At 47.8% G+C, this 12,992-nt stretch overlaps 1 protein-coding gene across 2 annotated transcripts in view; it reads right to left on the bottom strand.

Annotated features, from left to right (window-relative positions):
- Positions 1–12,992, bottom strand: part of LOC142585831 (endosome/lysosome-associated apoptosis and autophagy regulator family member 2-like) — a 62,146-nt gene that overhangs the window by 33,426 nt on the left and 15,728 nt on the right. The gene's annotated exons all lie outside the window — the stretch shown is intronic.

Raw genomic sequence — 12,992 nt, 5'->3', positions numbered from 1 at the left:
CTGGTGCCAGCTTCAGCTTCAGCACAATGCACGGTTTTAGTGACGTACTGCGTAGGGCTAACGAGCTCAAGAAGTCATAGAGACAGCTTGCGGGTATGCGCGCTCTTTTTTTTCTGTATTTTTAGGCGGCGCCGGCTCTATACGTGCTGTAGTTTGAAAGCTAAATTAGTCATACCGTTCGTTTGGGCTCCTGTGCCGGCTTTGTATCAGGAATTTTATTCCTTGCGTGGATTCGCAATGCATGCGTTTTAACTGTTGCAGCAAAATCACTTTTTGCTTGATTCGGGAACAATGGCAGTCACTGCATACCAAGTTCTTTATACAGGTCTGGCATTAACTTTCCCAGAGCTAACCTCTTCGTTCCCGTCTCCGTTTCTTTCGAACTTTTCTAGCTTTTGCCTTGGCGGATGCATATTAATAATGTCACATCAGTAAAGTTTCGTAGCATTAACACGCATACTAATGAATTATTTCATAGTCGCCACAGCATTTCAAAGGGGGTGCCATTAGAAATTATTATCACCAGCAGCGGGATAGCTGCCCTATGCCACAGTCAAAATATGAGCCATGTAAATTTTAGTCACGCTTGCCGACCAAGACGGAACACAACACGGACTGAACTATATGACAATTATTCCACGCGCACCATCGCAACTTGGCTCCACTTTAAAGGTCACATACACCGCTGTCTTGACACGCAGCTTGATGCACACCGTTTATTACGCGCATGGAAACGAACTCGGAGGGCCATCTTTACTTTTTTTGAAACATTTTAAGCAATCGTTTTCATCCGGCAATAACATGGCAACGCATATCCATGTGCCCCTTTGCTGTTGGCAGGAAGACGCTGCAGTGCGTGACAGGGAAATGCCGGGAACTTCATCGATCTGTGTTGACAACTTGCAAAGGACGGGAAATGGCGGTATTTTCTGCAATACACCATGGCCCAAGATATGGCGGGCAGCACACTGGTAATATTACACCTGTGCAGCTGGCAAATCCATGTTGTTATTTACGCGTTTAACACGATGCTCGGAAATCGATTACTTTAATTCGAAATATTTATTTTGATAAAGCTCGTGCTTGTCGTCGACTCAATGTTCTGTTCCAAGCCGTCTTAGAACAATACATGGAGCCTACGCGAAGTATGCAGCCATCAGCCAATGTTAGCACTTTGTCAGCGCTGGAGTTGCGTGGCAGTCACATCATTTAGTTCGCCGCCATATTTCGGGCAGCGATGCACTGTGCACAGGCCAGTTTCACAGTTTTCAAAAGGGTCTACTTTGTTTGAAGGCGTCATTTTAACAGCAAAAAAAAAAAAAGAAGGATCAGGGGGTGGGTCAGAGAGAGAAAGAAAGAAAGGCAGAGACTGATTGGCCATGCTATGCATAAAGGAGCGTGGAATTCGTGCATACCAGCATGTCCTCGATTCGCGCGCGTGTTTGCAGGGAACTAATCGCGACAGCGCGAATCTTTCCCTTTCAACGAAAGCGTCCGCTATAAAAGGAAAATAAACAAAGAAGAAAGAAAAAGAAGAGAGTTCGTTACTTCGAGAGTCCAAATAGATATATAACAAAGCGCCAGACCCATATGCTAATGAGGCTGCCGCGATTAAGTTTGTCCTCTCCTCGCTCGCGATTCCGGGAACTTGCCGAGCACTCTGGAGCACGCGTGCGTCGCGTGCTCGTAAAACAAAGCCGCTTAGGCACACGACTACGCGAGACGCTATAGCACGAGCGCGCACTCTACGTTCCGCATGCTTGCTCTTCCGACGTCGAGCGCGCGCTAAGAATTCTTCGGCTGCCTCTGTACGCTTTTCCTGTTTTTGCGGCCACTACGAACGGCACATTCCCACCGTACTCTGCCTCACTAATAGTGTGCAGCAATGTGAAAGCTGGGGGTTGTGCGGAGGCAATGAGTACGTTGTTGCGCCACAAAAAAAGGAGCACCCTGTATCCAGCTTCTTTTTTTACTGATTACAAGTTCTTTTGACTGCAACACATGAAAATAGACAAACACTGGTCAGATACCATAGCCACAACCTAGTAGGAGGCCTAAACACTAGGATATGTAAGTAAAGGCAACGAACTGTGCTCGCAAATGTAACAGTACATAAGAAATCAATTTTAGTATCTACTGAGAGAAATGAACTGAGAGAAAATACTGAGAGAATAAAAATGAAGTGGAAAACAAAGCCATGACCTTAAATACGACAATAACGTGCTAACTTAGGCTGGTTGGTACTGGCACATGTCTGGAGAAAACGAGTAACAGCGCTGGACAACGATACGTGACAGGACTTCGTCTGTCTCAGTCGCGTCCCGTTGTCCCGCGCCGTTACTCGTTTTCTTCAGACAACAAATACATTTAGCATACCTTCTACAATACGTTGCTACATACACTGCAACTTTACACCGTTATCAAACACGCAGGCTGCAGCGCAAGCGCGCCTGCGCTAAACGAATGTGCGACAGTAAAATATTCTGGTCTATACAAAACTTATCTGCATATTTCGATGACGCACTGGCGTGCATACGCGTGTGTCAACACATTCGCAACGAAGACGACTTATGACGTTGTGTTCAACCTTGCAATGACGGACTGTATATCGGCTCGTCGATACTGGCGTGAACGTGTCGGCAGTGGCGTGATAATCACGAAGTATTTTGCAGCCAAAGCTGTATATGACTAATCTTCCGTACTTTTTTCGGCGTCCGGCAACCGAAACGGACTTAGCGATTTCTAAGAAACCCATATACAACGGGTTTCATTGTTTACTTTGCGTGTGATCACGTACGGGTGCAGTGCGGCGGCGCAGATGTCAAAATGCGGAACAAATTGAAACGCTCGCTGTGAAAAATAGTGTGACGTCAAGGTTATCGCAGCATATAAGCAGGAGAGATGTTGGCGCTAAAAACAGTTGGGTTATCGATGAGGCGGACACGCATAGTTCGTACACGCGAACAACAACATGCGTACGTGAAGCGCAGGATGGAACAGCAACGAGAATGTAAACGGCGCCGGAGCGAAACGACCAACGACGAAGAACGTTCCCGCGATGCTGAACGAAAACGACAATCACGAGCCCGGAAAACCAGTCCACTCTGTGAAGATGGAATGGCATCGAAAGCACTTTGCTTTTCGTTTGAGGGCTTTGACTGCCTTCAGCTTTCGCGCTTTCGCTGCCATTCCATCTTCACTGAGTGGAATGGTTGCCATTTTTATTGGACGATTTATTTATCGAAGAGACGAGCCGGTGCGACACAGTAATGCATTTTGCGCATTTTGCGATCACAGCATTAGAAAACGTCCCCACCAGCGTCGATGTTCTCGCTTGCGGCCTTATAAAATCCCGGTATATGTCTATGCTGGTACGTTACAGCGCATCCACGCAAAGACGCATCTTACCACGCTTTGCTTTGCAAGCACGGTGCTTTGAAATGGAAAGTAAACTCTAATTTCAGTTTCGTGCTTCTGCCCCGAACTTGCCATAGGCATTGCGGGTCGTGCTACTCATCGATTTCGATGCTTGTATTCTTCTAATAGCGCGTTATTTTGGTGTCTGGTAGCGTTGGTCTTAGCGTGACAGAAAGTGCCAAAACCCTTTCTACAGTCTTTTTTTTTTTTTTCGTGAGTGTGCTCATTTGCTCGATGCAAATCTGAACGTTTATGGGCACAAGTAGCAGGCCGTTGCTTAAATACGTTAGATAGTCATTGTTTTTAAGTTGGACTATGCGTCTGCAATATCGTCCGCTTCTCAGGCGGGAGAGCAGACGACGAAGCCCGCGGCCGCATCCCACAGCCACGAATGAACGCAATCCGTTGGTTTCTCTCACTCTGTATATACTGGCTGCAGACGGCATTATAGCTTCTACGGCGCTGCGCGGTTATTCCCGAGAGACGTTGTAGAAGAGGAGAGGCCGCGGTAGCGGCTTCGCGCAGCGCAGTACGCGCTCACATCGTTTCGACACCCCTTTCGCATTTCCGAGAGAAATGTTCAAACAAGAACCATTCCTTAGGTTCGACGAATTTTCCGCTACATCAGTTCCATTAGGCGTTGTTCCACGAGGCCCGTTCTTGATGAGTTTTAGATTGCTAAGCGTTAACAACCCGAGACAAAGAAAGAAAAGAGAGAGATAGAGAGAGAAAGAGAGGAAGCAGACGATATTACCAACGGTGTTGATACACTTTCAGTTGTGAACTTTACAGGAAGTCGATTTGCCATCGAGCACAGCTGTGCGCGTGAGTTTATACGTTCTGCGTCGTTGTAGCGGTATCACGTGTTTGCGATTTTTTTTTTTTCACTCTTGGTTGTCTGCTTGTATTTTGTTTCGAGAATGTGGCTGCGCAGTTGAACACGTTCGGGTGCTAACGCCTGAACCTACAATTGTTCGCGGTTTTGTTCCGGCTTTCCGCTTTTTTTCCGGCGTGTGCGCGTAGCGCTTCGCCTGAGCCTTACAATAAAGTTCATATTTCAAAACAGCGTGAGCGGGGTGGATTTGTTGGTCGTATTTGTTCGCGTTTGTTCTGCGCAGTACAAATTCCGTACAATTCAGTACAATACCGCCTGCGAATCAGGGAATGGCGCTTTCTTTTTCTGCCCTCCTGCTGCAGAGCTATTTACTGAAGCGATGCCGATTTTCGGTGGTTGTGTGCACGCGCACACACACACACACACACACACACACACACACACACACACACACACACACACACACACACACACACACACACACACACACACACACACACACACACACACACACACACACACACACACACACACACACACACACGCACGCACGCACGCACGCACACACACACAAACACACACACACAAACACACACAAACTGACTTCCAGAAATTGCAGATTCACATTGCTTGTGTCGTTATTAAAAAAAGACATATTTAAAACAGCACACAGTCTTAAAAACAAAGACCCTATGCTCGATAATCCACGTTAACGAAACTTGGTTTCAGCGTCGACTCCACTTGCGATGCTCCTGGCGCTTTATGTATTGGAAATATCGTAAAAAGCTTGCTAGCCCGTTGTCCTGGTTGAGTCGTTTATGTGTCCCAGTTTTTTAAAGATTGCGCAAATCGTTCATCCGTGCTGATAGATGACGTTTACTCACATTATCTTTCATTGTAAGGGACAATGCTGGGCTCACTGGCTTTACTTCAAATATGCGGAAGCTACCAACTTTAAGGGCATCGAACCGCGCGAATGACAGGATGAAAGCAGAGACGATGTACATCAGCGCCGTGCGCGTCGTCTCTGCTTTCTTCCTGTCCTTTGCGCTGTTTTTATCACCTTCGTCACGAACCAACCAGCCCAATACTGCACACTCCTGAGTTGAAGGGCATATTTCGTGCGCGCACCTTGGCGTTGCCAGCCTATAAACCGAGATTAGTCAAGCAGCAAGTCGCTGCCTCAAGCTGGTTTCTTTAGCTTACAACGACGTACGATTCCTACAGTGCCTAGCTTGTTACTTGTAGATTACAAAAATTTGAAAATAATGGGGGGGTCTCAGGAAAACGCCTTACGTGCCAGCTAAAGCAGCGACAGCCGACTCGACAACGGCATTTGACGATGATGTTATTATAATTTAGTTCTGGGGTTTTACGGGCCACAACCACGATACGATTATGAGGTACACGCTGTATAGTGGGGCACTCCGAATTCATTTTGGCCACCCGGGGATCTTCGACATGCGCACGATGCACGGCACATGGGCGTTTTTGCATTTCGCCCCACTGGACTACGACGTTGACGACGAAAGCAAGAACAACGCGACAATGGCCACACGTCAAGAACAGGAACCGAATGACGAGTTGCGGGGAAAGAAATTTCCTTTTTTTTTTCTTGTACGATTGCAATTATATGGATGCCGCCGCCGCCGCCGCCGCCGTCGTCGTCGTCGTGCTGTCACGGTATATATCGACGCGCATGCGCTGTCCGCGCGTGGAGGTTTAGAATGTCTCCATAGACGCGCATTGCGTTTGGCTGCAAAAAAGCGACGAAGCCAAGCGGACGCACCGTCACCCTGCGCTCAGTCGGCTCTGCCGGAGACGGGGCAGTGTTCTGACTGCTGGCGTGAATGAATGAACGAAATCTTTATTAATGTTTTAGTGTTATTGAACATGTTTGCACACATGCACCTTAGCGTTCCTGATGATAGTTGCGTGCATACAACTGCGTGTAAAAACGCGCGACGGTTGCGTGTGTACAATGTTCCGAGCGAAACGGACCGTAAACGTCAAGATAAATTTTAACTAATCGTTTCATTGGGGCGCTGACGAAGGCCGATGGTTTTCCTTCGATCTCACCTCGTGCCCCATCGAGATGCGACGCTCGCAACGCCCCTTTGGCTGTTGGCTGACGCCTTTGGGTGAAACAGACAATTTTTTTTTTTTGTATTCGATATGTCAGTGTCTCGTTCATTCGGCTACGTGTTATCCATCCTGCACACGTAGATTCTTCATCCGCATTGCGTTCAACCTTGAATTATTGCATTACGTATTTCGCTCCCCCGTTACGTAAAACCCATGTACGAGTGGGTTGGGGGAAATAAAAAAAAAATCAGCGGAGATTTAGCGGTAAATTCGAAATAAATGTGTTACCATTACGTCGCAGCTCTTTGAGGTCCCGGAAGCATGATTTAAACCACATTCACCACATTGCAAAGTGTTGTTCAGGAGCCCACTCTACATCCGTCCTGCCTCTTCGAGAAGCTAACTGCAGCTGACGCTGGTACGGAGAAAACGTGTGAATCTACAGCTTTGTCAACATCGAAACACAATGGGGGAACAGACCCGCTGGCCGTAGATACGAAGTGGACGAGTCGCTCATCCGCGAGTGGAGACCGTTTTTTGCAGATTTGAGCGTTGTTGTGTGCAGTTATTTCCGCGGATTACAAGCGCGGATATTTCTTATATGCGTATAAGTACATTCAAACACACACTCTTTTTCCCACTTTGACATTCTAACGCACTAAACGTAAGATGTCGCTCTCTTCGCTCCGCTTACACACTGCCTCGGCGTTCCAGACAAAAGTATGGTCGTCTGTACTCTTTCGATTTGGATCCTTGTATTGTTTGACGGTAGCAGCTAGGCGCATGGTTTCCGCCGTGTCCCAGGCGCGCACCTATAGCTGTCACGCGCCAGCACCGACCTTCCGCATTTCGCGCTTGTTTAAAATGTCGACGCGTTCTTCCGCTTTACAGAGAGCAAAGCCATGCATGCATACAAACTCGTTCGACATTTCCACGCAGGGCTTCTGGTGCAGGCAAGAGCAATCTGAAAGAACTCAAAAGGGGATCTTTACAAGAGCGTGCGCGACATGAGTTTTCTGCTAACGAAAGAGTATATATATAAAAAATATCTTTTTAACGATGTTGTAAGATTTCTTGCATATGCGCGGTCTTGTGGCAGAGAAACGAAGATGAAGTATATACCATTTTGGGATGTGACAGCGGGCGTATAAAAAGCACCGTCTCACAAATTAATATATACCCATCTCGTGTCCACACGCCGCTGCTGATGTTTTAAAAACAAAGGTAACGGCGGTGAGCAAATGAGGACGAAGTGAACAACACACACGGGCGCCACACTTCGTCCTCGTCTGCTTAGCGCCGTAACCTTTGTTGTTAAGTCATGAACCAACTAGCTCAGCAACAAGTTCTGTTGCCGATGAATTAAGTTTAAGTCTCAGTAACTGAATACCACATTGAAAAAAGAAACGAAGAAAGAAACTGGCATTTTCATTATTCCGCTTATATAACTCTGAATTGTGATTCCCTATACGAGTATACTTGCCCTTCATCATTTTATTCTTCTGTTAGCTGCGTCCATACTGATTCAAGTCGTCGTTTTCTGCAAGTTTTGTCGCACCTGGCTGGGCTTGTCTCAACAGTAGCCCACTCCCTTTTCAGCCGCTCGGTGCTATCTCCGTCAGCAGTACGTCTCCAGCTCTTCTCGAACCAATTTGCGTTTTCTCTTGTCACAAGCATTAATCTTCATTGCCTTCACGCCACTGTGTATAGTTCTCGTCTCTTCTCATTACGCAGCCAAGCCATCTTGGTTCTGCCTCTTAACCCTCGGTTCCAATGTTCGTGACTTTCACTGGCCCCTGCATGCAGTCCTTCCGAACTCTTGTTACTCGCCATGTATATATCTCAAGCACCCTCATTTCAGCCACTTGGGCCTTTTATCTCAAACTTTACATCCCGATCGCCTCGGCTCCATGCAATAACGCTGGTCGCACCACTGTCTCTTAAAGTTTTCCTTTAATGCTTGACCGATATTTTCTCGTCTCAAAGAACCCCGTGAGGCGTGTCCATTGACAGCAGTGATGAAAAAGAAGAAGGATGAAATAAACAGGCAGGCGCGATCATAACTACGTCGTCAGCGCCTGCTTAATTTATTAGTGAAACCTGTCAGCCGCACAGCGTTCAAGAGCCCTTGCACCGAGTTCAACGACCTATATGCCCCTTTCTTCGCTCTCTAGCTGAGTTCGTGACGTCAGCGAGTCATTAGCTGTCGCACAACCACATTCGATGACCTGCGACCTATTCATAAGTTTTCTGCGCAGATGTGCGTCGCATAAGAGGTATAAAATGAGGAACCTAACAACAAAACAGCCACACAGACCGCGCTATACACTCCTGGACAGTGATCGACGCGCGCATGTTGCGGATTCTTTTCACCCTTCATGGGCGCGTGCCTTTCATTTTTTTTTTCTTTCTCCGGCGATTTTTTCGTTTGTCCGTCGTACTCGATGCCGAGGAGCTTCAGTTTTATTATTTTCAACGCATTTGACGAGATGAGTGCTTTCCGGCGACTTGTCGGGTATATGAGTCGCCATACTTTCTCACTTTCGTTTGTTCTTGTTTTTATTTCTAGCGTTAGCACGGTGAGTACTCAGTTCCTATCCGTAATGTAATGTCAGGAGCATGAGCAAAGTGATTATGAAATGCTTGTTGACTGTTAGTATCGTTCACTGAAAAGTAAAAACATCCTTATATAATAGTTAATGAGGCATTAGTAATTAGAAAAAAATGGCCGTTACTTCGGCCCTAAATCTAGCTGGCTCACGGACGTTCACGATGTGCTCCGAAAGATCATTCCAGTGGATGATAGCCTGCGGCTAAGCGGAGGAATTAAATGCGACGGTCCTACCAGAAATGCTTTGGAAGCTTAGAGGGTTGTTTAAACGACGTCAGGTGCGGTAAGGTAGTACGAGCGGCAGCGTTGAATGATTGACACTGTAGACTATCTTGTTAAATATGCATATTATGGTGATTAATCTCCGCGATGGCAATGTAGAAGAAGACACCGATGATTCATTGTCTATTACGCTCGAGTGACGGTTGTATTTTAGTTTGGACTATAACGGTGGTGGACGACGAAAAAGAAAATTATCACAACGACCAGCATCAGCGTGTAAGATGTTGCTCACTTTTTCACGAAAGAACTTCCACGTTAAATGCAGCAATTACAATCTACAATCTCATTTGCTATCGAAAAAAATGTTTTGATTCAGGGGCGCTTGCGTAATGTCTATTACCATATTTCCCAACAACATTCAGGGCCAGTATTCACAAGAAAAGCTCTTACGCTAAAACTGTTCGTAAGAGCAGATTCCAGCTAATCGTTATGACGGGCACATTATTAGCAAAGGGGACTTGTCAATAACAAACATCACTTACGAACGAAAAACTTTGCGAATTCGGCCCCGGAGCCGTATCGGGCGTACATGAATGCTGTCGACGCTGCCGGGAGCCGAACCAGCGACCTAGTGCTGAACAGGTGAACGCCCTAACAACTAATACACTGCGTCGGGTCAGCATACGAACAGGCTAAACACCGCTGAAGAACGCAGGTGCTCGATTCACATCCCTCGTTCCGTACCTCCTGCAGTTTTTGCTTCAGCCAGCATTCACACTTCCGGACCGTTTCTCGAACCAGACTTACCCGACTCAGTGCGCTTCCAAGACGCCTTCATCAAAAAGGTTCACGCGGATTAGGCTTGCACCCTGTATTCTGTATCAAAAGGGTGGAGACTTACCATCACGCCTGTGAGATGCACGTACTGGGCGCCCCACTGCTGCACGAATCTGGCAGTGTCCAGCATTTGGGACCTAGACAATGACCGTGCAAGCTCTCCGAAACACAGATTACCGTGTCGTACTGCTCGCGGACTCTGACAAACAGGATTTTTATTTTTTTTTTAAATATGAAAGCCGAAATGGCCTGCTGGAAGTTGCGTAGTGGAGTTGATTAGCCCTTCTTCTGAAGCGTCGGCACAACAGAGCACTCGTCGACCGACTCGGACCTTGACCAAGACGCCACTCTGGGATCGAGTCAACAAAGTGTAGCCCGACAACGCCCCCTCCTCACCCACGGGGGCCTCGTGCTTGTCCCCTTTGAAAATAAAGGATATTCAGTCAATCAATCAACCTGACGTCGTGTCCGTAATCCCCGAGTTTGGCTTGCACAGCTCTCCCAAACACGGGGTGCAAGCGAATGGCGGAGACCTCAAGGCCCGGTCGTAAGTTTATATCTACCTTGCCCTATAATCGCCGAGAGGGAGCGAACGACGGAAGGACACAGATTCGTCGGCCTTTTGTCTTCTCTCCTTCCCGCGGTCGCTGGCTGCAGCGCGCGTGCCCTTCCCGTCGGCGTCATCGATCGAGCGGCGGCCGAACGAGCGCGCGGAACCTCGAGGCGGAAGTGCCGAGCACCGGACGCCTTCATTTCCGCCGCGCGCGTCCGCTCTCGGCGCGCCTTGGCTGCAGGGGCCACGCGAGGGCACAAAACGCCGCGAACACAGACCTGAACGCCGGAGGACAAGCCTGTGTTGTATACAAAGAAGTCGCGTTCTGCACTCTTGCCGGTCAAACAACGAACGCGAAGAAGCTCGCGAGTTCCTTCCCCCTCCTTCTTCTATAAGGCGGAAGGAGGAGGAGATTGGTGGCTGCAAGCGGACCTGGCATTGTGAAACTATAGTCGCATGCAGCCTTTTGTTTGCAAGATGGGCAAAGCCACAGTCCGTGAGCCGTTGATCATTTGCATGATCCCCTCATGCAAATTATCATACAGAACGAGACAGGCGAACAAGACAACGAGAACAATAATGAGTGCAGGACGCAATCTGATTGATTGATTGATTGATTGATTGATTGATTGATTGATTGATTGATTGATTGATTGATTGATTGATTGATTGATTGATTGATTTAACTGTTTTCAAAGTCCCAAAGCCGGAACTGCCATACTACGAGACTACATATATATACGTCGAAACCACGGGAGACAGCGGTAGTATAAAAAAGAGGAAGGGGACATGGTGAGCGCTCGTCTGAATTGTTTTTGACCCCCTGAAGTTTTTTAAAGCAAAAGCTTTACTAGCCGCGAACTTGTGATTTCGCCGTGGCGGTGCTCCGAGGAGGCACATGACGCCACAACGCGCGCCTCGCCGCGCATATTTCTCTCTCTCTCTCTCTCTCTCTCTCTCTCTCTCTCTCTCTCTCTCGTTCCCTAGTCACTACTGCGCATGCCCCACTAGTAGCACCGAGCCACAGGTGTTCTGTCGCTGCGCAGCGCCGCGCCATTCCGCTGCTGCCGTTTGGTATGACGTCACACGCGTTCCTCGTAGTTGCGTTCGCCTCCGCTCGCTTCGCCAGCTGCCTCGCATGCCTGATAACATGTCGGAGGATTGCAAAGGAGAGCTCGCGTGCGCCGCACTCACAGTTGAGGCGGCAGTATGGACGGCGACAATTCTGATAAGCAGGAGGAGGCCTGGATTCGACATCGGAACGAGATGAAGAGGAAACGAATCGCCCAGGAAACAGAAGAATAGCCGCCGAACGACAGGCTAAACGCCGCAACATAGCTAGACAACCAGACTAACCTGGACTTGCAAACAAGATTAACCAAGGCTAACCATGCTATGCCTTAGCTTTCGCTACGCATATCCTGGCATAGCCGAGCTAAGCCACTGCCATTTTTTTTAACGTCTTTCTGCATTCCGCCTACGTCGGAACACCGCGACAGAGGCGAATCGAACCCGCGACTCCGCGATCAGTAGCGCAACGCGAATCGCAATGAGCAGGCACGCAGCTCATGAAGTACCGAACGCACCATGCACCGTGCTCCTGCCTATATACCTAACCCAAGCAGCGCCCCGAATTGAACCACCGAACGAAAGCGTTGACACCAGCTAACTAAATCTGCGCCACTTAAAGCTTCAGGAGGAGCCGAGAAACCTTCCTTTTAAACGAGCAGTGGCTTCGCTGAAGTTACTGGGCTAACGGCTAGCTGAACTATCGTGACTGAAACTGATATTTACCTGTAAGAATGTCGTTCAGTTTGCACGTAGGCTCGCCTTGTGACCGCCTTGAATTCCTACCTCAGAAGCACGAATCATTATTTTATTTTATTTTTATTCTTTTTTCACATACTGCATAGCCCTTATAGGCGCAAGGTAGCGCGGAATCAAAGCCCAAGACTAGATTTCGTGAGGGGAGACGCCGCAGGACATAGCATGGCCGCATAGCACGAACTTTGGTGAGACCGACAGCTGAAGAACAAATGAACGCCCACGTAATCTAATTTCCGTTTGCGTCATGGTGTAAACCAACTTAAAGTGTGTGTATATATATATATATATATATATATATATATATATAACCAGCTGTGTCTTACCAGTACTCACGTACGGGGCAGAAACTTGGAGGCTTACGAAAAGGGTTCTACTTAAATTGAGGACGACGCAACATGCTATGGAAAGACGAATGATAGGTGCAACGTTAAGGGATAAGAAAAGAGCAGATTGGGTTAGGGAACAAACGCGAGTTAATGATATCTTAGTTGAAATCAAGAAAAAGAAATGGGCATGGGCAGGACACGTGATGAGGAGGAAAGATAACCGATGGTCATTAAGAGTTGCGGAATGGATTCCAAGGGAAGGGAAGCGTAGCAGAGGGC

This window comes from Dermacentor variabilis, chromosome 6 (genome assembly GCF_050947875.1).
Source record: "Dermacentor variabilis isolate Ectoservices chromosome 6, ASM5094787v1, whole genome shotgun sequence".
In the NCBI taxonomy this organism is placed as follows: Eukaryota; Metazoa; Arthropoda; class Arachnida; order Ixodida; family Ixodidae; genus Dermacentor; species Dermacentor variabilis.
The sequence above is the reverse complement of the archived record's forward strand: the minus strand, read 5'-3'. Positions and strand labels throughout refer to the sequence as shown.